We start from the raw sequence: 25,070 nt of genomic DNA, 5'->3' as shown, positions 1-25,070 counted from the left end.
ACACTGCTGATTGACCTGTTGGAGATAGACAGAAAGGCGGAGGCTTTTAAGGAAAAGAGCAGATTTGTGCCAGGTCTCCAACATCAGGTAGCCAGGGCCTAGGACAGGGAAATCTGTTCTCGTACTTCCAACCTTCCGGCACCAACTCCTTGCTATCCTGAAATATAAAAAACAACAACTCACTGACATTGCGTACATTTATAAAACAAAGATTAACTTTACTTGCGTGTAGATTGACGCAGATCTGATCTAGCACCTGCCAGCTTATACTCCTTTCCCCTCCCCCTCCTCCTCCTCCTCCTCAATCTGGTTTTGACTGCCTTCCCGCTAGGTCCTTATGGTCTCAGCCTGAACCATTCCTCTCCATATACTGTTTGACTTGTTGAGTTCCTTGAACATTTTATGTGTGTTCCTCAACCTTTCCAGCATCTTCAGAATCTCTTATGTTTAGATCTGCTTCCACCACCAGCATTGGAAGCCCACCTCAGGCACCCACCCTGTTAATTTAAAGAGGCAAGAGAGGAAATGGGATAGAAGGGATTACTCCCACATGATTTTTCTGGCATCCCACATGGATGCAAGAGCCGAATGCCCTTCAACATCTTTCTCTCTGCTGTGTAGGATATAGTCAAAATCTAAAGTAACAAGCTGCCTACTGGAGGAACACAGCAGGTTCAGCGGCATAAAATACATGAGAAGCTGCAGACTCTGGAAATCATGAGCAACAAAATGCTGCAGGAACTCAACAGTCCAGGCAGCGTCTACCGAGGGCAATAGTCGATGTTTTGGACCAAGACTTTCCATAGATTGTGCCTGACTTGCTGAGTTCCAGCATCAGGATTTCCAGTGTCTGCAGAATCTTACACTTTTAAGTTGTAAAACTGTGCCAGTTCAGCAAAATGGTTTTCCATGAGAAACAGCAACTCAATCACATAATCAATTCAGACTCACAGGACACCATTTAAGGGGAGAGGGTGGAGTGCCCACTACCACGCCTCTGAACCATTACCACTAAATACTACACTGATAAATGTTTGGTGACTTCTGCATTACCCATGAAACCTAATTTTTCTAACCATAATACCATAAAACAGATTAGCAAAATTAAGCCATTTGGACCATCAAGAAAGGACAGTGAGGGAGGCAAGAGCTGGGGGCATGGCACGGCTGTCATGGCTGCAGAAAAAGATGAAGTCCTGGAGGGATTGTCTACAGAGTCACTGTGGGTGGAAGTGAGGAACAGGAAGGGGTCAATAACTCTACTGGGTGTTTTTTTTTATATAGACCATCCAATGGTAACAGGGACATTGAGGAGCAGATAGGGAGACAGGTTCTGGAAAGGTGCAAAAATAACAGGGTTGTCGTGGCAGGAAATTTTAATTTCCCCAATACTGATTGGCATCTCCCGAGAACCACAGGTTCAGATGGGATGGAGGTTGTTAAGTGTGTTTAGGAAGGTTTCCTGACATAATATGTAGATAAGCCTACAAGAGGAGAGGCTGTACTTGATCTGGTATTGGGAAATGAACCTGGTCAGATGTCAGGTCTCTCAGTGGGAGAACATTTTGGAGACAGCTGTCACAATTCTATCTCCTTTACCATAACATTGGAGAGGGATAGTAACAGACAAGTTAGCAAAGTGTTTAATTGGAGTAAGGGGGAATAATTACTTTGGTTCTGTCTTCACTAAGGAGGACATAAATAATCTTCCAGAAATAGTAAGGGACAGAGGGTCCAGTGAGATGGAGGAACTGAGCGAAATACATGTTAGTAGGGAAGTGGTGTTAGGTAAATTGAAGGGATTGAAGGCAGATAAATCCCCAGGGCCAGATGGTCTGCATCCCAGAGTGCTTAAGGAAGTGGCCCAAGAAATAGTGGATGCATTAGTGATAATTTTTCAAAACTCGTTAGATTCTGGACTAGTTCCTGAGGATTGGAGGGTGGCTAATGTAACCCCACTTTTTAAAAAAGGAGGGAGAGAGAAACCGGGGAATTATAGGCCGGTTAGCCTAACGTCGGTGGTGGGGAAACTGCTGGAGTCAGTTATCAAGGATGTGATAACAGCACATTTGGAAAGCGGTGAAATGATCGGACAAAGTCAGCATGGATTTGTGAAAGGAAAATCATGTCTGACGAATCTCATAGAATTTTTTGAGGATGTAACTAGTAGAGTGGATAGGGGAGAACCAGTGGATGTGGTATATTTGGATTTTCAAAAGGCTTTTGACAAGGTCCCACATAGGAGATTAGTGTGCAAACTTAAAGCACACGGTATTGGGGGTAAGGTATTGGTGTGGGTGGAGAATTGGTTAGCAGACAGGAAGCAAAGAGTGGGAATAAACGGGACCTTTTCAGAATGGCAGGCGGTGACTAGTGGGGTACCGCAAGGCTCAGTGCTGGGACCCCAGTTGTTTACAATATATATTAATGACTTGGATGAGGGAATTAAATGCAGCATCTCCAAGTTTGCGGATGACACGAAGCTGGGTGGCAGTGTTAGCAGTGAGGAGGATGCTAAGAGGATGCAGGGTGACTTGGATAGGTTGGGTGAGTGGGCAAACTCATGGCAGATGCAATTTAATGTGGATAAATGTGAAGTTATCCACTTTGGTGGCAAAAATAGGAAAACAGATTATTATCTGAATGGTGGCCGATTAGGAAAAGGGGAGGTGCAACGAGACCTGGGTGTCATTATACACCAGTCATTGAAAGTGGGCATGCAGGTACAGCAGGCGGTGAAAAAGGCGAATGGTATGCTGGCATTTATAGCGAGAGGATTCGAGTACAGGAGCAGGGAGGTACTACTGCAGTTGTACAAGGCCTTGGTGAGACCACACCTGGAGTATTGTGTGCAGTTTTGGTCCCCTAATCTGAGGAAAGACATCTTTGCCATAGAGGGAGTACAAAGAAGGTTCACCAGATTGATTCCTGGGATGGCAGGTCTTTCATATGAAGAAAGACTGGATGAACTGGGCTTGTACTCGTTGGAATTTAGAAGATTGAGGGGGGATCTGATTGAAACGTATAAGATCCTAAAGGGATTGGACAGGCTAGATGCAGGAAGATTGTTCCCGATGTTGGGGAGGTCTAGAACGAGGGGTCACAGTTTGAGGATAGAGGGGAAGCCTTTTAGGACCGAGGTTAGGAAAAACTTCTTCACACAGAGAGTGGTGAATCTGTGGAATTCTCTGCCACAGCAAACTGTTGAGGCCAGTTCATTAGCTATGTTTAAAAGGAAGTTAGATATGGCCCTTGTGGCTACAGGGGTCAGGGGGTATGGAGGGAAGGCTGGGTTCTGAGTTGGATGATCAGCCATGATCATAATAAATGGCGGTGCAGGCTCGAAGGGCCGAATGGCCTACTCCTGCACCTATTTTCTATGTTTCTATGTTTCTATGTTAATATGAAGCTATCAGGCAGAAACTTGGAAGCATAAATTGGGAACAGATGTTCTCAGGGACATGTTCGGCAGAAATGTGGCAAATGCTCAGGGCATATTTGCGTGGCATTCCGCATAGGCACGTTCCAATAGGACAAGGAAAGAATGGTTGGGTACAGGAACCAAGGTGTACATAGGATGTTGAAAATCTACTCCTGAAGAAAACCTTACGAAAGGTTCAAAAAAAAGAAAAAAAAAAACTAGGTAACAATAGAGATCTAAAAATAAGGCTAACAGGAGGGAGCATAAGAAAGAAATTAGGAGAGCCTGAAGTGGTCATGAGAGGGCCTTGGTGGACAGGATTAGGGAGAATCCCAAGGCATTCTACAAGTATGTGAAGAGCAGGAGGATAAGATGTGAGAGAATATGACCAATCAAGTGTGACAGTGGAAAAGTGTGTTTGGAATCAGAGTAGATAGCAGAGTACTTTGCTTCAGTATTGACTACAGAAAGGATCTTGGCGATTATTGGGATGATCTTAAAGGGAGATGCAGAACTTCCGGCAGCTGTGGATGGCCACTAACGGGGCTTTACATTGGTCACTCTGGGGAAGCGTCTGGGGCACCTTGAGGTCTCCCCCATTACTTCTGTGTGGTCATCTGCTCCGGAGAGGTGCTGGTCGGAATGGGCCATGTCTCCAAGCACTCCAGCACGGTAGCAGACCGCGGGTCTCCGGGAACATTGTGGGCCTCTTTGGTCAGGTCCATGTGCGGTCTCGAGTTTAAGAAGAAGTTCTGGTGTGGTGGTCTCCAGAGCTTGAGCATGTAGATATTAAGAAAGAGGATGTGCTGGAGCTTTTGGAAAGCGTCATGTTGGACAAGTCACCAGGACCGGACGAGGTATACCCCAGGCTACTGTGGGAGGTGAGGATGGAGATTGCTGAGCCTCTGGCATTGATCTTTGCATCATCAATGGGGACAGAAGAGGTACTGGAGGATTGGAGGGTTGCAGGTGTTGTTCCATTATTCAAGAACGGGAGGAGAGATAGCCCAGGAAATTAAGGACCAGTGAGTCTTACTTCAGTGGTTGGTAAGTTGATGGAGAAGATCCTGAGAGGCAGGATTTATGAACATCTGGAGAGGCATGATATGATTAGGAATACTTAGCATGGCTTTGTGAAAGGCAGGTCATGCCTTATGAGCCTGATTGAACTTATTGAGGATGTGGCTAAACACAATGATGAAGGTAGAGCAGTAATGTAGTGTATATGGTTTTCAGCAAGGCATTTGACAAGGTACCCCATGCAAGCCTTATTGAGAAAGTAAGGAGGCATGGGATCCAAGGGGCATTGCCTTGTGGATCCAGAACTGGTTTGTCCACAGAAGGCAAAGAGTGGTTGTAGACAGGTCATATTCTGCATGGAGGTCGATCACCAATGGTGTACCTCAGGAATCTGTTCTGGGACCCCTACTCTTCGTGATTTTATAAATGACCTGGATGAGGAAGTGGAAAGATAGGTTAGTAAGTTTACTGATGACACAGAAGTTGGAAGTGTTCTGGATGGTGTGGAGGGCTGTCAGAGGTTACAGAGGGACACTGTGAGCATGCAAAACTGGGCTTAGAAGTGGCAGATAAGTGTGAGGTGGCTCATGTTGGTAGGTCAAATATGAGGACAGAATATAGTATTAATGGTAAGACTCTTGATAGTGTGGAGGATCAGAGGGATCTTGGGGTCCGAGTCCATAGGACACTCAACGTTGCTGTGCAGGTTGACTCTGTGGTTAAGAAAGCATACGAAGCATTGGCATTCATCAATTGTGGGATTGAATTTAGGAGCCGAGAGGTAATGTTGTAGCTATCTAGGACCCTGGTCTTGGAGTACTGTGCTCAGTTCAGTTCATCTTACTATAGGAAGGATGTGGAAACCATAGGAATGGTGCAGAGGAGATTTACAAGGATGTTGCCTGGATTGGGGAGCATACCTTATGAAGAGAGTTGAGTGAACTCGGCCTTTTTTCCTTGGAGCAACAGAGGCGAGAAGTGACCTGAGAGAGGTGTATAAGATGATGAGAGGCATTGATCACGTGGATATTCAGAGGCACCAACGCCCCCCTCCCCCGCAAGGAAGAAATAGCTAGCACAAGAGGGCACAGTTTTAAGGTGCTTGGAAGTAGGAACAGCAGAGATGTCAGGGTAAGTTTTTTTTCCACGCAGAGTGGTGAGTGCGTGGAATGGGCTGCTGCTGATGGTGGTGGAGGCGGATACGATAAGGTCTTTTAAGAGACTCCTGGAGAGGGACATGGAGCTCAAAAAAAATTAGGGTGCTATGGGTAACCCTAGGTACTTTGTAATTAGCTTTGTGGGCCGAAGGGCCTGTCTTGTCCTGTACGTTTTCTATGTTTAGGGGAGATCTGAAAAAACTTTACTTTTGTCTATGTTTCTCAAACTTGTAAACAGCCAGTATTTTCCCCCCCAGAGTTGAAGTGCCTAACACAAAGGGCATGCACTTAAGGTGAGAAATTCAAAGAAGATGTGCGTACAAGACTTTTTTCAAGTAGGTGGGTGTCTGGGACACACTGCCTGGCATTGTGCTGGAGGCAGATACAATAGAGGCATCCAAGAGGCTCTTTGATAGGAAGATGAAATAAAAGAATATGGACATAGTGTAGGGAGAAGAGATTGGTTCAGTTGGGCATCTGATTGCCAATTTATTTAGTTTGGCCTAAATGACCTATTCCTATGCTATATCTATCTATCCTAAACATGCTATAAGATCTCAAAAATCAATTCCCTGCCGACCTTTAAAGTTAAGCCAAACCAAAATAAGCTGACAGGATTCTAACCGGCTCTCCATCCCTTGCAACAGAGCGAGGTACTGGCACTGAGGTACTCATCGTTGGACAGGGCAGACACCTCCTTCTCCATGGGGATGTGGTCACATAACAGGATATCTTTGCCTGGCATCTGACACGCATAGCTGTCGTCCACGAGTACCTTGTACCAGCTATCCCGAGTCACAGACCATGGACTCACATCGAGGCTGCTACCCTCGAAGGGTGGAGGCAGCTTTGAGGTGGCCGCTGCCTTGTCAGGGGGCCTTGCAGCGATGTGGATGTACTGCTGCTCCTCTGGGGATGTTAGTGGCACGAGAAGCGTCATACCCCACTCATGGTATATCATGCATGCATCATCTCCATGAGAAGGCGAGTGGAGAGCAAGCGGGGGGGGGGGTCCAACAGAGGACGGAGAAGGAAAGGAAGGGGCAAGGGAGAAGTGATGGAGAGGAAGGGGAGGGAAGGGGTGAGGGAGATGTGATGGAGTGGGAGGAGGAAGGGAGGTGTAGGAATGATCAGAGTGGAGGAGGGTGGGGGGGGGAATGGACTTGAGAGAAATGAATGAAACATTTCTCCCCACTCCCCTCTCCTCTAATGCCACAACCTCACATCATTTATATTTATTAATATACATATATTTTTTCCTCACCTCTTTTTGTCTCAATCTCGGGTCCTCGACCAGAGGCCTAGGAGCTTGAGATTTTGGCGTAGCATCCTTGCGCTTCCTAGTAGTGCACTCTTATGGATCAAGATCGCAGATATTGTTTGAAATTTATTGAAGCCACTCTCCCAGTCTGTCTGCCCCTCTGTATGTACATACGTATATACACAATATTTCTTAATGTAATTTACAGTTATCTATTGCAATGTACTGCTGCTACATAACAACTTATTTTTACAGCATATGCCGGTGATATTAAAACCGATTTTGATTAACAGTTTTGTAAATCACTGACCATTGTATGCAATTTGTCATTAAATAAACTTTTTTTACATTTTGTGAAAAAAAAGAGACTGATGGGTTGCAACCTCTATTTAACTACGGACACAATGGGGGATTTACTAGAACACTGGTATGTTTTGTTGTAGACGGTAATAATTTTATTTAAATTTGAAACTGTAAATTGTTTATGAAGCTCTGATTTATTCCATAGTATTTAGTTGATAAATAAATTTTGTAAAAGAATGATGGGCCCCAACCTCAGGGTATGGGAGGGTGTGGTGACAGAAAGCTTAGTCCGTGCAACGGTTAAACAGCAAAGCAACAGGTTCTGTGCAGAAACTGCCCGAGGAACTGGCGGTGAGACCTGGTGGGCCAAGAGACTGCTTCTGTATTTTATGGCTCAGACCTGGAGAGATGGGCACATCTGAATAGCTCTCCTTTAAATGACAAGAGATGATGGAATGAATGGGCTGCTCTGAAAACAGGATTTATCCCCCAGGAACTTTCAGCAGTCCCACTAACCTGCCAACTGTGGAGATGATGAGGGTGGAGGATCACCCCCTCTTCCCTCGGCCCCAAGGAGTTGGGCTCTGTGGTGCAGCTCTGGTGTTCACAGAAGATTTAACATTCTCCACCATCTGTGTTTAGGTAACCAACTATGAGCTACAACCCTCTATGGACTGATGGTAAAAACTAAAAAAAACCACACCTTAAGAAGGTGGATGCAAGTCACAGGCAGATCTAAACAAGTAACACTGTCACCCACAGTCAGACGGCAGACAATGTTATCCCTCCCACAAATGGCAGATCTGCGAGATGGACACCCAGTCCTTGGAGGCACTGAGAACAATCCAACAATGGTCTGAGCTCGTGTAAGGCTTAAACAACAGTGCACCGTAGGGTACGTACTGGTGAGACAACCACTGGAGCACCACTCTGTGCAACTTTTGCTGAGCCTGCTCTGGGAGCAAGTAATGGGACTGTGTGATGGGATGGTGTAGAGAGAAATACTCTGTATCTTACCCTGGGTTTGGCTCTTTCATTCTTGCCCCTTGGGGCACCCTAGCACTCCACAGGCCCCCGGCCTCTTCCTTGCTACGGCTGTGTGCCAGTGAAACACTGCTGATTGACCTGCTGGAGATAGACAGAAAGGCGGAGGCTTTTGAGGAAAAGAGCAGATTTGTGCCAGGTCTCCAACATCAGGTAGCCAGGGCCTAGGACAGGGAAATCTGTTCTCGTCTTCCAACCTTCCGGCACCAGCTCCTTGCTATCCTGAAATATAAAATAAAACAACTCACTGTCATTGGGTACATTTATAAAATAAAGATTAACTTTATTTGCGTGTAGATTAACGCAGATCTGATCTAGCACCTGCCAGCTTATACTCCTTTCCCCTCCCCCTCCTCCTCAATCTGGTTTTGACTGCCTTCCTGCCCAGTCCTAATGGTCTCAGCCTGAAACATTCCTCTCCATATACTGTTTGACTTGTTGAGTTCCTTGAACATTTTATGTGTGTTCCTCAACCTTTCCAGCATCTTCAGAATCCCTTATGTTTGGATCTGCTTCCACCACCAGCATTGGAAGCCCACCTCAGGCACCCATCCTGTTAATTTAAAGAGGCAAGAGAGGAAATGGGATAGAAGGGATTACTCCCACATGATTTTTCTGGCATCCCACATGGATGCAAGAGCTGAATGCCCTTCAACATCTTTCTCTCTGCTGTGTAGGATATAGTCAAAATCTAAAGTAACAAGCTGCCTACTGGAGGAACACAGCAGGTTCAACGGCATAAAATACATGAGAAGGTACAGACTCTGGAAATCATGAACAACAAAATGCTGCAGGAACTCAACAGTCCAGGCAGCGTCTACCGAGGGCAATAGTCGATGTTTTGGACCAAGGCTTTCCATAGATTGTGCCTGACTTGCTGAGTTCCAGCATCAGGATTTCCAACGTCTGCAGAACCTTATACTTTCAAGTTGTAAAACTATGCCAGTTCAGTAAAATGGTTTTCCATGAGAAAGAGCAACTCAACCGCATAATCAATTCAGACTCACAGGACACCATTTAAGGGGAGAGGGTGGAGTGCCAACTACCATGCCTCTGAACCATTACCACTAAATACTACACTGATAAATGTTTGGTGACTTCTGCATTAACCATGAAACCTAATTTTTTTTAGCCATAATACCATAGAACAGATTAGCAGAATTAAACCATTTGGACCATCAAGAAAGGAAAGGGAGGGAGGCAAGAGATTGGGGCATGGCACTGCTGATTATGGATAATGTCATGGCTGCAGAAAAAGATGAAGTCCTGGAGGGATTGTCTACAGAGTTTCTGTGGGTGGAAGTGAGGAACAGGAAGGGGTCAATAACTCTACTGGGTGTTTTTTTTTATATAGACCACCCAATAGTAATAGGGACATTGAGGAGCAGATAGGGAGACAGACTCTGGAAAGATGCAAAAATAACAGGGTTGTCGTGGCAGGAAATTTTAATTTCCCCAATACTGATTGGCATCTCCCGAGAACCAGAGGTTTAGATGGGATGGAGTTTGTTAAGTGTGTTTAGGAAGGTTTCCTGACATAATATGTAGATAAGCCTACAAGAGGAGAGGCTATACTTGATCTGGTATTGGGAAATGAACCTGGCTCGATGTCAGGTCTCTCAGTGGGAAAACATTTTGGAGATAGCTGTCACAATTCTATCTCCTTTACCATAACATTGGAAAGGGATAGTAACAGACAAGTGAGCAAAGTGTTTAATTGGAGTAAGGGGGAATATGAAGCTATTAGGCAGGAACTTGGAAGCATAAATTGGGAACAGATGTTCTCAGGGACATGTTCGGCAGAAATGTGGCAAATGCTCAGGGGATATTTGGGTGGCATTCTGCATAGGTACATTCCAATAGGACAAGGAAAGAATGGTTGGGTACAGGAACCAAGGTGTACATAGGATGTTGAAAATCTACTCCTGAAGAAAACCCTACGAAAGGTTCAAAAAAAAAACTAGGTAACAATAGAGATCTAAAAATTATAAGGTTAACAGGAAGGAGCATAAGAAAGAAATTAGGAGAGCCTGCAGGGGTCATGAGAGGGCCTTGGCAGACAGGATTAGGGAGAATCCCAAGGCATTCTACAACTATGTGAAGAGCAGGAGGATAAGATGTGAGAGAATATGACCAATCAAGTGTGACTGTGGAAAAGTGTGCATGGAATCAGAATAGATAGCAGAGTACTTTGCTTCAGTATTGACTACAGAAAGGATCTTGGCGATTATTGGGATGATCTTAAAGGGAGATGCAGAACTTCCGGCAGCTGTGGATGGCTACCAAGGGCGCTTTACAGTGGTCACTCTGGGGAAGCGTCTGGGGCACCTTGAGGTCTCCCCTGTCACTTCTGTGTGGTCGTCTGCTCCGGAGAGGTGCTGGTCGAAATGGGCCATGTCTCCAAGCACTCCAGCACGGTAGCAGACCGCGGGTCTCCGGGAACATTGTGGGCCTCTTTGGTCAGGTCCATGTGTGGTCCTGAGTTTAAGAAGAAGCTCTGGCGTGGTGGTCTCCAGAGCTTGAGTATGTAGATATTAAGAAAGAGGATGTGCTGGAGCTTCTGGAAAGCGTCATGTTGGATAAGTCACCAGGACCGGACAGGGTATACCCCAGGCTACTGTGGGAGGTGAGGATGGAGATTGCTGAGCCTCTGGCATTGATCTTTGCATCATCAATGGGGACAGAAGAGGTGCTGGAGGATTGGAGGGTTGCAGATGTTGTTCCATTATTCAAGAAAGGGAGTAGAGATAGTCCAGGAAATTAAGGACCAGTGAGTCTTACTTCAGTGGTTGGTAAGTTGATGGAGAAGATCCTGAGAGGCAGGATTTATGAACATTTGGAGAGGCATGATATGATTAGGAATAGTTAGCATGGCTTTGTGAAAGGCAGGTCATGCCTTACGAGCCTGATTGAATTTTTTGAGGATGTGGCTAAACACAATGATGAAGGTAGAGCAGTAGACCTTGCTATGGTTTTTAGCAAGGCATTTGACAAGGTACCCCATGCAAGCCTTATTGAGAAAGTAAGGAGGCATGGGATCCAAGGGGCATTGTCTTGTGGATCCAGAACTGGTTTGTCCACAGAAGGCAAAGAGTGGTTGTAGACAGGTCATATTCTGCATGGAGGTCGATCACCAGTGGTGTACCTCAGGAATCTGTTCTGGGACCCCTACTCTTCGTGATTTTATAAATGACCTGGATGAAGAAGTGGAAAGATAGGTTAGTAAGTTTGCTGATGACACAAAAGTTGGAGGTGTTCTGGATGGTGTGGAGGGCTGTCAGAGGTTACAGAGGGACACTGCTAGCATGCAAAACTGGGCTTAGAAGTGGCAGATAAGTGTGAGGTGGCTCATGTTGGTAGGTCAAATATGAGGACAGGATATAGTATTAATGGTAAAACTCTTGGTAGTGTGGAGGATCAGAGGGATCTTGGGGTCCGAGTCCATAGGACACTCAACGTTGCTGTGCAGGTTGACTCTGTGGTTAAGAAAGCATACGATGCATTGGCATTCATCAATTGTGGGATTGAATTTAGGAGCCGAGAGGTAATGTTGTAGCTATTTAGGACCCTGGTCTTGGAGTACTGTGCTCAGTTCAGTTCATCTTACTATAGGAAGGATGTGGAAACCATAGAAATGGTGCAGAGGAGATTTACAAGGATGTTGCCTGGATTGGGGAGCATACCTTATGAAAAGAGTTGAGTGAACTCGGCCTTTTTTCCTTGGAGCAACAGAGGCGAGAGGTGACCTGAGAGAGGTGTATAAGATGATGAAAGGCATTGATCATGTGGATATTCAGAGGCTCCTTACCCCCCCGCCACCAAGGAAGAAATGGCTAGCACAAGAGGGCACAGTGTTAAGGTGCTTGGAAGTAGGTACAGAGGAGACGTCAGGGGTAAGTTTTTTTTCCCACGCAGAATGGTGAGTGCGTGGAATGGGCTGCCACTGATGGTGGTGGAGGCGGATACGATAGGGTCTTTCAAGAGACTCCTGGACAGGTACATGCAGCTTAAAAAAAATAGGGGGCTGTGAGCTACCCTAAGTAATTTATAAGGTAAGGACATATTTGGCACAGCTTTGTGGGCCCAAGGGCTGTCTTGTGCCGTAGGTTTTCTATGTTTTGGGGGGAGATCTGAAAAAACTTTACAAGTTTGAGAAACATAGACAAAAGTAGACAGTATTCTTCCCCCGCAGAGTTGAAGTGCCTAACACGAAGGGCGTGCACGTAAGGTGAGAAATTCAAAGAAGATGTGCGTACAAGACTTTCTTTTAAAGAAACAGGTGGGTGTCTGGAACATATTGCCTGGCATTGTGCTGGTGGCAGATACAATGGAGGCATTCAAGAGGCTCTTTGATAGGAAGATGAAATAAAAGAATATGGACATAGTGTAGGGAGAAGGGATTGGTTTAGTTGGCCATCTGATTGCCAATTTATTTAGTTTGGGCCAAAGGACCTGTTCCTGTGCTATATCTATCCTAAACATGCTACAAGATCTCAAAAATCAATTCCCTGCCGACCTTTAATGTTAAACCAAACCAAGATGAGTTGTGACAGGATTCGAACCGGCTCTCCATCCCTTGGAACAGAGCGAGATACTGGCACTGAAGGTACCCGTCGTTGGACAGGGCAGACATCTCCTTCTCCATGGGGTGAGGTCACATAACAGGATATCTTTGCCTGGCATCTGACACGCATAGCTGTCGTCAACAAGTACTTTGTACCAGCTATCCCGAGTCACAGACCATGGACGCTGCCCTGGAAGGGTGGGGGCTGCTGCCTTGTCAGGGGGCCTTGCAGCGATGTGGATGTACTGCTACTCCTCTGGGGATGTTGGTGGCACTGGAAGCGTCATACCCCACTCATGGTATATCATGCATGCATCATTTCCATGGGAAGGCGAGTAGAGAGCAAGGCAGGGGGGTTCAACAGAGGACAGAGAAGGAAAGGAATGGGCAAGGGAGAAGTGATGGAGAGGAAGGTGAGGGAGATGTGATGGAGTGGGAGGAGGAAGGGAGGTGTAGTTAAGATCTGAGTGGAGGAGGGTGGGGGGGATGAAGAATGGACTTGAGAGAAATAAATGAAACATTTTTGCCCCCTCCCCTAATGCCACAACCTTACATCAGTGCCCCCTTTCTCCATTAGCTGCCAGTCACCACAAGACCAGAACACTTGGAACTGGAGCACATTCTCCATGGGAACTGACCTTCGGGTGTCTCCCCGGAATCCTGTGCCAGGTCAGGATGACAGCCCCTCCCACTTAGAGTACAACCACCCACTGCTGCAAAGTGATGGGAAGAGAATGGGGTTGAAAGGGAAAATAAATCAACCATGATGGATTGAGAGTAGACTCAATGAGCTGAATGGTCCAATGTGGCCATGTCTATACCTATATATATTTATTAATATACGTGTTGTATATGTTTTCCTCACCTCTTTTTCTCTCAATCGTGGGTCCTCAACCAGAGGTCTGGGAGCTTGAGATTTCGGTGTAGCATCCTTGCTCTTCCTAGTAGTGCACTCTTATGGATCAAGATCGCAGATATTGTTTGAAATTTATTGAAGCCACTCTCCCAGTCTGTCTGCCCCTCTGTATGTACATAGGTATATACACAGTATTTATTCCTTAAGTAATTTACAGTTATCTATTGCAATGTACTGCTGCTACATAACAACTTATTTTTACAGCATATGCCAGCGATATTAAACCCGATTCTGATTAACAGTTTTGTAAATCACTGACCATTGTATGCAATTTGTCATTAAATAAACTGTTTTACATTTTATGAAAAAAAAGAGACTGATGGGTTGCAACCTCTATTTAACTACGGACACAATGGGGGATTTACTAGAACGCTGGTCTCTTTTGTAGTAGACAGTAATAATTGTTTTAATTTGAAACTGTAAATTGTTTATGAAGCTCTGATTTATTCCATAGTATTTAGTTGATAAATAAATTTTGTAAAAGAATGACGGGCCCCAACTCCGGGGTTTGGGAGGGTGTGGTGACAGAAAGCGTAGTCTGCGCGACAGTTAAACAGCAGAGCAACAGGTTCTGTGCAGAAACTGCCCAAGGAACTGGCGGTGAGACCTGGTGGGCCGAGAAACCAGTTTCTGTATTTTATGGCTCAGACCTGGAGAGATGGGCACATCTGAATAGCTCTCCTTTAAATGACAAGAAATGATGGAATGAATGGGCTGCTGTGAAAACAGGATTTATCCCCCAGGAACTTTCAGCAGTCCCACTACCCTGCCAACTGTGGAGATGATGGGAGTGGGGGATCACCCCTTCTTCCCTCGGCCCCAAGGAGTTGGGCTCCGTGGTGCAGCTCTGGTGTTCACAGAAGATTTAACATTCTCCACCATGTGTGTTTAGGTAACCAACTATGAGCTACAACCCTCTATGGACTGATGGTAAAAACTGAAAAAATCCACACCTTAAGAAGGTGGATGCAAGTCACAGGCAGATCTAAACAAGTAACACTGTCACCCACAGTCAGACAGCAGACAATGTTATCCCTCCCACAAATAGCAGATCTGCGAGATGGACACCCAGTCCTCGGAGGCACTGAGAACAATCCAACACTGGTCTGAGCTCGTGTGAGGCTTAAACAACAGTACACTGTAGGGTACGTACTGGTGAGACAACCACTGGAGCACCACTCTGTGCAACTTTTGCTGAACCTGCTCTGGGAACAAGTAATGGGACTGTGTGATGGGATGGTGTAGAGAGAGATACTCTGTATCTTACAACATACATCAAAGTTGCTGGTGAACGCAGCAGGCCAGGCAGCATCTATAGGAAGAGGCGCAGTCGACGTTTCAGGCCGAGACCCTTCGTCAGGACTAACTGAAGGAAGAGTGAGTAAGGGATTTGAAAGCTGGAGGGGGAGGGGGAGATGCAAAATGATAGGAGAAGACAGGAGGGGGAGGGATGGAGCCGAGAGCTAGACAGGTGATAGGCAGAAGGGGATACGAGAGGATCATGGGACAGGAGGTCCGGGAAGAAAGACGGGCGGGGGGGGTGACCCAGAGGATGGGCAAGAGGTATATTCAGAGGGACAGAGGGAGAAAAAGGAGAGTGAGAGAAAGAATGTGTGCATTAAAAAGAGTAACAGATGGGGTACGAGGGGGAGGTGGGGCCTAGCGGAAGTTAGAGAAGTCAATGTTCATGCCATCAGGTTGGAGGCTACCCAGACGGAATATAAGGTGTTGTTCCTCCAACCTGAGTGTGGCTTCATCTTTACAGTAGAGGAGGCCGTGGATAGACATGTCAGAATGGGAATGGGATGTGGAATTAAAATGTGTGGCCACTGGGAGATCCTGCTTTCTCTGGCAGACAGAGCGTAGATGTTCAGCAAAGCGGTCTCCCAGTCTGCGTCGGGTCTCACCAATATATAAAAGGCCACATCGGGAGCACCGGACGCAGTATATCACCCCAGTCGACTCACAGGTGAAGTGATGCCTCACCTGGAAGGACTGTTTGGGGCCCTGAATGGTGGTAAGGGAGGAAGTGTAAGGGCATGTGTAGCACTTGTTCCGCTTACACGGATAAGTGCCAGGAGGGAGATCAGTGGGGAGGGATGGGGGGGACGAATGGACAAGGGAGTTGTGTAGGGAGCGATCCCTGCGGAATGCAGAGAGAGGCGGGGAGGGAAAGAAATGCTTAGTGGTGGGATCCCGTTGGAGGTGGCGGAAGTTACGGAGAATAATATGTTGGACCCGGAGGCTGGTGGGGTGGTAGGTGAGGACCAGGGGAACCCTATTCCTAGTGGGGTGGTGGGAGGATGGAGTGAGAGCAGATGTACGTGAAATGGGGGAGATGCGTTTAAGAGCAGAGTTGATAGTGGAGGAAGGGAAGCCCCTTTCTTTAAAAAATGAAGACATCTCCCTCGTCCTAGAATGAAAAGCCTCATCCTGAGAGCAGATGCGGCGGAGACGGAGGAATTGCGAGAAGGGGATGGCGTTTTTGCAAGAGACAGGGTGAGAAGAGGAATAGTCCAGATAGTTGTGAGAGTCAGTAGGCTTATAGTAGACATCAGTGGATAAGCTGTCTCCAGAGACAGAGACAGAAAGATCTAGAAAGGGGAGGGAGGTGTCAGAAATGGACCAGGTAAACTTGAGGGCAGGGTGAAAGTTGGAGGGAAAGTTAATAAAGTTAACGAGTTCTGCATGCGTGCAGGAAGCAGCGCCAATGCAGTCGTCGATGTAGCGAAGGAAAAGTGGGGGACAGATACCAGAATAGGCATGGAACATAGATTGTTCCACAAACCCAACAAAAAGGCAGGCATAGCTAGGACCCATACGGGTGCCCATAGCTACACCTTTAGTTTGGAGGAAATGGGAGGAGCAAAAGGAGAAACTATTAAGAGTAAGGACTAATTCTGCTAGACGGAGCAGAGTGGTGGTAGAGGGGAACTGATTAGGTCTGGAATCCAAAAAGAAGCGTAGAGCTTTGAGACCTTCCTGATGGGGGATGGAAGTATATAGGGACTGGACATCCAAGGTGAAAATAAAGCGGTGGGGGCCAGGGAACTTAAAATCATTGAAAAGTTTAAGAGCGTGAGAAGTGTCACGAACATAGGTCGGAAGGGATTGAACAAGGGGTGATAAAACAGTGTCGAGGTATGCAGAAACGAGTTCGGTGGGGCAGGAGCAAGCTGAGACAATAGGTCGGCCAGGACAGGCAGGTTTGTGGATCTTGGGTAGGAGGTAGAAACGGGAAGTGCGGGGTGTGGGAACTATAAGGTTGGTAGCAGTGGATGGGAGATCCCCTGAGCGGATAAAGTCGTTGATAGTGTGGGAGACAATGGCCTGGTGCTCCTTAGTGGGGTCACGATCGAGGGGTAAATAAGAGGAGGTATCCGCGAGTTGTCGCTGTGCCTCGGCAAGGTAGAGGTCAGTACGCCAGACTACAACAGCACCCCCCTTATCAGCGGGTTTAATAATAATGTTAGGATTAGTGCGGAGGGAGCGGAGAGCAGAGCGTTCCGAAGGAGTGAGGTTGGAATGGGGACAAGGTGCGGTGAAGTCGAGACGGTTGATGTCCCGTCGGCAGTTGGCAATAAAGAGATCCAGAGCAGGCAGAAGACCAGAGCGGGGTGTCCATGAAGAAGAGGAGGGATGAAGATGGGAGAAGGGGTCATCGGTGGGGGTGGAAGAGTCCTTGCCGAAGAAGTAGGCTCGGAGACGGAGAAAGAAAAGTTCCGCATCATGGCGAACACGGAACTCGCTGAGGTGTGGGCGAAGGGGGACAAACGTGAGGCCCTTACTGAGAACAGAGCGTTCTGCCTCCGACAGTTGAAGGTCGGAGGGGATGGTAAAGACCCGGCACGGATGAGAGCTGGGATCAGAGGGGGGAGGGGGGAGGCTGGGGGTGTCAGTGGAGAGGGGAGGGTTGGGGTGAGAGGAAGATGGAGCCTCTGAGGGCCCAGGAGTTGACGGTGGGATCTGAGGGAGACGGGGCTGCGGAGTGGTGGTGGGGGAAGGGGAGACGGAAGTCACAACAGCAGCACATAAAGACCCAGCCTGGAGTTCAAGGCTGGAGTCGCAGTTGGTGGTTGCGCGATCGCTTTGAATGTCTCCATGGTCGTTGCTGGAGTCCGGGTTTTGAATATGTCCTGAGGTGTTGGAGCCGCCGAGACCAACGGCAGAGGCCGCAACCGAAAGTTCATGCCTGCTAGCGTCGGGGCCGGCAGGCTCTGCAGTCCGTAGATGTAAGATCTTGCGATCTTTGCCTAACATGACAAAGTCAAAGAAACGGCGATTGCAGGCGTGGATCCGACGGAGGATGAAATAGCGGGTAGGACCATTACAGACGGCGAAGAAAGTGTCCCGAAGGTGTGGAAGGGTCTGGGATAGGGACACCAAGTACCTCCTCATGGCGGAGAGCGTCGCCTTCAGAGCTTGACGGGAGAAGTGGCGAGAGGCAGAGTCAATGAAATGTGAGTACCTGAGATCCTCAGAAGGTCCAAATTGAGAGGCTTGGAAACGAATCCTAAAGCCAACTGGAGTAAGTTGGCGACGGAGGCACGTTCCAAGAAAGGATACATGGCAGTGATAGCGAGTCTGAGTCAAAGTCTGGTCGAAAAGTTGAAGAGCCGAAGAAATCACAGATGGGGAGCAGTGAGAGATGGTTTCACTGAACTCCCGTCGAAGAGAGGATCTAAACTTCTTCGGTGTAGGCATCACCGGAAGAGGCTTCGCAGTAGTGAATTTAAACGCAAACAACAGGAATTCTGCAGATGCTGGAAATTCAAGCAACATACATCAAAGTTGCTGGTGAACGCAGCAGGCCAGGCAGCATCTATAGGAAGAGGCGCAGTCGACGTTTCAGGCCGAGACCCTTCGTCAGGACTAACTGAAGGAAGAGTGAGTAAGGGATTTGAAAGCTGGAGGGGGAGGGGGAGATGCAAAATGATAGGAGAAGACAGGAGGGGGAGGGATGGAGCCGAGAGCTAGACAGGTGATAGGCAGAAGGGGATACGAGAGGATCATGGGACAGGAGGTCCGGGAAGAAAGACGGGGGGGGGGGTGACCCAGAGGATGGGCAAGAGGTATATTCAGAGGGACAGAGGGAGAAAAAGGAGAGTGAGAGAAAGAATGTGTGCATTAAAAAGAGTAACAGATGGGGTACGAGGGGGAGGTGGGGCCTAGCGGAAGTTAGAGAAGTCAATGTTCATGCCATCAGGTTGGAGGCTACCCAGACGGAATATAAGGTGTTGTTCCTCCAACCTGAGTGTGGCTTCATCTTTACAGTAGAGGAGGCCGTGGATAGACATGTCAGAATGGGAATGGGATGTGGAATTAAAATGTGTGGCCACTGGGAGATCCTGCTTTCTCTGGCGGAAAGAGCGTAGATGTTCAGCAAAGCGGTCTCCCAGTCTGCGTCGGGTCTCACCAATATATAAAAGGCCACATCGGGAGCACCGGACGCAGTATATCACCCCAGTCGACTCACAGGTGAAGTGATGCCTCACCTGGAAGGACTGTTTGGGGCCCTGAATGGTGGTAAGGGAGGAAGTGTAAGGGCATGTGTAGCACTTGTTCCGCTTACACGGATAAGTGCCAGGAGGGAGATCAGTGGGGAGGGATGGGGGGGACGAATGGACAAGGGAGTTGTGTAGGGAGCGATCCCTGCGGAATGCAGAGAGAGGCGGGGAGGGAAAGATATGCTTAGTGGTGGGATCCCGTTGGAGGTGGCGGAAGTTACGGAGAATAATATGTTGGACCCGGAGGCTGGTGGGGTGGTAGGTGAGGACCAGGGGAACCCTATTCCTAGTGGGGTGGTGGGAGGATGGAGTGAGAGCAGATGTACGTGAAATGGGGGAGATGCGTTTAAGAGCAGAGTTGATAGTGGAGGAAGGGAAGCCCCTTTCTTTAAAAAATGAAGACATCTCCCTCGTCCTAGAATGAAAAGCCTGATGAAGAGCAGATGCGGCGGAGACGGAGGAATTGCGAGAAGGGGATGGCGTTTTTGCAAGAGAAGCTCTGTATCTTACCCTGGGTTTGGCTCTTTCATTCTTGCCCCTTGGGGCACCCTGGCACTACACAGGCCCCCGGCCTCTTCCTTGCTACGGCTGTGTGCCAGTGAAACACTGCTGATTGGCCTGCTGGAGATAGACAGAAAGGCGGAGGCTTTTGAGGAAAAGAGCAGATTTGTGCCAGGTCTCCAAGATCAGGGAGCCAGGGCCGAGGACAGGGAAATCTGTTCTCGTACTTCCAACCTTCCGGCACCAACTCCTTGCTAACCGGAAATATTAAAAAAAAAACTCACTGTCATTGGGTACATTTATAAAATAAAGATTAACTTTATTTGCGTGTAGATTGACGCAGATCTGATCTAGCACCTGCCAGCTTATACTCCTTTCCCCTCCCCCTCTTCCTCCTCCTCAATCTGATTTTGACTGCCTTCCCGCCCGGTCCTAATGGTCTCAGCCTGAAACATTCCTCTCCATATACTGTTTGACTTGTTGAGTTCCTCGAACATTTTATGTGTGTTCCTCAACCTTTCCAGCATCTTCAGAATCCCTTATGTTTGGATCTGCTTCCACCACCAGCATTGGAAGCCCACCTCAGGCACCCACCCTGTTAATTTAAAGAGGCAAGAGGGGAAATGGGATAGAAGGGATTACTCCCACATGATTTTTCTGGCATTCCACATGGATGCAAGAGCTGAATGCCCTTCAACATCTTTCTCTCTGCTGTGTAGGATATAGTCAAAATCTAAAGCAACAAGCTGCCTACTGGAGGAACACAGCAGGTTCAGCGGCATAAAATACATGAGAAGTTACAGATACTGGAAATCATGAGCAACAAAATGCTGCAGGAACTCAACAGACAAGGCAGCGTCTACCGAGGGCAATAGTCGATGTTTTGGACCAAGACTTTCCATAGATTGTGCTTGACTTGCTGAGTTCCAGCATCAGGATTTCCAGCTTCTGCAGAATCTTATACTCTTAAGTTGTAAAACTGCACCAGTTCAGTAAAATGGTTTTCCATGAGAAATAGCAACTCAATCACATAATCAATTCAGACTCACAGGACACCATTTAAGGGGAGAGGGTGGAGTGCCAACTACCGTGCCTCTGAACCATTACCACTAAATACTACACTAATAAATGTTTGGTGACTTCTGCATTAACCATGAAACCTAATTTTTCTAACCATAATACCATAAAATAGAACAGCAGGATTAAGACCATTTGGACCATCAAGAAAGGACAGGGAGGGAGGCAAGAGATTGGGGCGTGGCACTGCTGATTAGAGATAATGTCATGGCTGCAGAAAAAGATCAAGTCCTGGAGGGATTGTCTACAGAGTCTCTGTGGGTGGAAGTAAGGAACAGGAAGGAGTCAATAACTCTACTGGGTGCTTTTTTTTTTATATTTATATAGACCACCCAATTGTAAGAGGGACATTGAGGAGCAGATAGGGAGACAGATTCTGGAAAGGTGCAAAAATAACAGGGTTGTCGTGGTGGGAAATTCTAATTTCCCCAATATTGATTGGCATCTCCCGAGAACAAGAGATTTAGATGGGTTGGAGTTTGTTAAGTGTGTTCAGGAATGTTTCCTGACATAATATGTAGATAAGCCTACAAGAGGAGAGGCTGTACTTGATCTGGTATTGGGAAATGAACCTGGTCACGTGTCAGGTCTCTCAGTGGGAGAACATTTTGGAGATAGAATTGTGACCGCTATCTCCTTTACCATAACATTGGAGAGGGATAGTAACAGACAAGTTAGCAAAGTGTTTAATTGGAGTAAGGGGGAATATGAAGCCATCAGGCAGAAACTTGGAAGCATAAATTGGGAACGGATGTTCTCAGGGACAAGTACGGCAGAAATGTGGCAAATGCTCAGGGGATATTTGCGTGGCATTCTGCATAGATACGTTCCAATAGGACAAGGTAAGGATGGTTGGGTACAGGAACCATGGTGTACAAAGGATGTTGAAAATCTAGTCATGAAGAAAAGCTAAGCTTACGAAAGGTTAAAAAAAACTAGGTAATGATAGAGATCTAAAAATCATAAGGCTAGCAGGAAGGACTTTAAGAATGAAATTAGGAGAGCCAGAAGGGGCCATACAGCCTTGGCGAGCAGGATTAAGGAAAACCCCAAGGCACTCTACAAGTACGTGAAGAGCAGGAGAATACGACATGACAGAATAGGACCTAACAAATGTGACAGTGGAAAAGTGTGTATGGAACTGGAGGAGACAGCAGAGGTACTTAATGAATACTTTGCTTCAGTTTTCACTATAGAAAAGGACCTTGGCGATTCTAGGGATGAGCTACAGCGGACTGAAAAACTTGAGCATATAGACATTAAGAAAGGGGATGTGCTGGAGGTTTTGGAAAGCATCAAGTTGGATAAGTCACTGGGACCGGACGAGATGTACCCCAGGCCACCGTGGGAGGCGAGGGATGAGATTGTTGAGCCTCTGGTGATAATCTTTGCATCATCAATGGGGACGGGAGAGGTTCTGGAAGATTGGAGGGTTGTAGATTTTGTTCTTTTATTCAAGAAAGGGAGTGGAGATAGCCCAGGAAATTATAGGCCAGTGAGTCTTACTTCAGTGGTTGGTAAGTTGATAGAGAAGATCCTGAGAGGCAGGATTTATGAACGTTTGGAGAGGTACAATATGATTTGGAATAGTCAGCATGGCTTTGTCTAAGGCAGGTTGTGCCTTACGAGCCTAATTGAATTTTTTGAGGAAGTAGCTGAACACATTGATGAAGGTAGAGTAGTGGATGTAGTGGATATAGATTTCAGCAAGGCATTTGATAAGCTACCCCATGCAAAGCTTATTGAGAAAGTAAGGAGGCATGGGATCCAAGGGGTCCTTGCTTTGTCGATCCAGAATTGGCTTCGCCACAGAAGGCAAAGAGTGGTTGTAGACGGGTCATATTCTTCATGGAGGTTGGTCACCAGTGGTGTGCCTCAGGGATCTGTTCTGGGTCTCTTTCTCTTTGTGATTTTTATAACTGACCTGGATAAGGAAGTGGAGGGATGGGTTAGTAAATTTGCTGGGGACATAAAGGTTGGGGGTACTGTGGATAGTGTGGAGGGCTGTCAGAGGTTACAACAGGACAATGACAGAATACAAAAAAAAATGGGCTGAGAAGTGGCAGATGGAGCTCAACCTAGATAAGTGTGAGGTGGCTCATTTTGGTAGGTCAAATATGATGGCAGAATATAGTATCAATCGTAATTCTCTTGGCAGTGTGGAGGATCAGAGGGATCTTGGGGTCTGAGTGCATTGGAAACTCAAAGCTGCTGCACTGGTTGACTGTGTGGTGCACTGGCCTTCATCGATTGTGGGATTGAGTTTAGGAGCCAAGAGATAATGTTGCAGCTGTATGGGGCCCTGCTCAGACCCCACTTGGAGTACTGCGCTCATTTCTGGTTGCCTCACTACAGGAAGGATGTGGAAACCAAAGAAAGGGTGCAGAGGAAATTTACAAGAATGTTGCCTGGATGGGGAGCATGCCTTATGAGAATAGGTTGAGTGAACTTGGCCTTTTCTCTTTGGAGCCATGGAGGATGAGAGGTGACCTGATAGAGGTTTCTAAAATGATGAGAGGCATTGATTGTGTGGATAGTCAGAGGCTTTTTCCTCAGGCCTGAAATGGCTAACATGAGAGGGCACAGCTTTAAGGTGCTTGGAAGTTGGTACTGAGGAGATGTCAGGGGTAGTTGTTTTTTTTTAAAAACGCAGAAAGTGGCGAGTGCGTGGAATGGGCTGCCGGTGACGGTGGTGGAGGCGGATACAATAGGGTCTTTTCAGAGACTCCTGGATAGGTACATGGAGCTTAAAAAAATAGAGGGCTACAGCCCTGCTGGCAGCCGATGGGGTAACATCTTTTTGAACTTGCTCCTACCTTACTTATCTTTTTGTTTCCTCCTAGTTTTTTGAAACCTTATTATAAATTTCAATATTGCTGTATTATGTCTTTGAGAAAGACTAAAGCCTCTGCAAAAGAAAATGATTCACCAATCACTTTGGAATCAATTGGAGATTTTCTTAAAAAAGCAAAGAACAGAACTTTCTGACGAATTTCAACAGCTGAACATCAAGTTGGATACTATTCAACAAACTCTAACCGAATATGATAAGCGAATTAAGGAGAACAAAGAAACTTTGTCGATACTGGAAGCGGGCTTAGAAGACATGAGTAAGCTCTGTAAAAAACTATTATCCAATGAAAAGTTAACAAAGAAGATTACCCACCTGGAAAGCAGAAGCAGAAGGAACAATCTATGTATTGTGTGTCTTGAAGAATCAACTGAAGGTGCCCAGCCCACTGAGTTTTTGCAAGCTTTCTGAAGCAGCTATCCCCTGATTTATTGCCGTCTGTGCCAAAGTTGGACCGTGCCCACCGGTCACTGGCCCCAAAGCCAAAGTCGGGGGAGCGACCTAGGGCAGGTTATTCTGTGTTTCATGAATTTCATATTAAGAAGTTTTTAGTCCGTCATACCTGTCGAGTAGGAATGATCAATTACAACGGGAAAATGATCAGATTTGTGGAAGGTTATACACCGGAGGTTATGGCTGAACGTGCCAAATATAAAGAGGTTATGTCGCTGCTTTATAACAAAGGATTTAAGTCCTCCCTTTCCTTCCCCGTACGTCCTAGAATCGCTCAGAAAAATGGTGTGCAGAAATAGCTGGGATCGGTTGAAGACGCACAGAAGGTTTTGAAAGCAGATTAATTGAGTTATATCTCTTACAAGAGCATTTATCTTTTTAATGTTGGATAGAATAAGGTTTTAATAAACTTACATTTTGACCATTTATATATCTTGCTTTTTGATTTTTTTTATTACTTTACTCTTTTTCTGATGTATATATATATTTGTATGGTTATATTAATCCTCGTATGTTTTGGATTTCTGATATAAGTTTATTTTGTCTGCTTTCTCTTGGTAGGAACATAATATCCTTGAATGATTGGAGTTTTGCCAGCAGGATTTCTTTGGGAGGTTGTCTTTAGGGTTTAGCATGCCGTCTGTTCTGTGGCTGGCTTTTTTGGCTTTGGGAGGGGGATGAGCGGGTGGGGTTTCTTTTCTCTGGAAGCTGGGTTGGGCTACCATCCAAATTTTCTGTTTGAGTACCTTACTTTATGCTTCGTTCTCTGGTTCTAATAATCTATGGTCAGATCTTTTAACTCTTCTGTTAATTAGTATTTAAAATGGATCGAAATATTAATTTACTTAGTTTTAATGTGAAAGGGTTAAATCATCCTGTGAAACGGAATAAGATTTTTGCTTATATTAAAAAGTTAAGGACCCCCATTATTTTTCTACAAGAAACACATATACGTAGTTGTGGCAACGCACACCTTTTTAAATCGGTTTTTATAG

General features: G+C 46.4%; 1 protein-coding gene across 1 annotated transcript in view; it reads left to right on the top strand.

The window, feature by feature from the left end:
• Positions 1-24,449, top strand: part of LOC134353890 (uncharacterized) — a 90,515-nt gene extending 66,066 nt beyond the window's left edge. The window contains exon 3 of the transcript XR_010019696.1: positions 23,615-24,449. The gene's annotated coding sequence lies outside the window, so the exon portion shown is untranslated. The remainder of the gene's footprint in view (positions 1-23,614) is intronic.
• Positions 24,450-25,070: the final 621 nt, after the last annotated feature.

Source organism: Mobula hypostoma, chromosome 11 (assembly GCF_963921235.1).
Source record: "Mobula hypostoma chromosome 11, sMobHyp1.1, whole genome shotgun sequence".
Taxonomy (NCBI): Eukaryota; Metazoa; Chordata; class Chondrichthyes; order Myliobatiformes; family Myliobatidae; genus Mobula; species Mobula hypostoma.
This window is presented reverse-complemented; position numbering and strand designations above follow the sequence as displayed.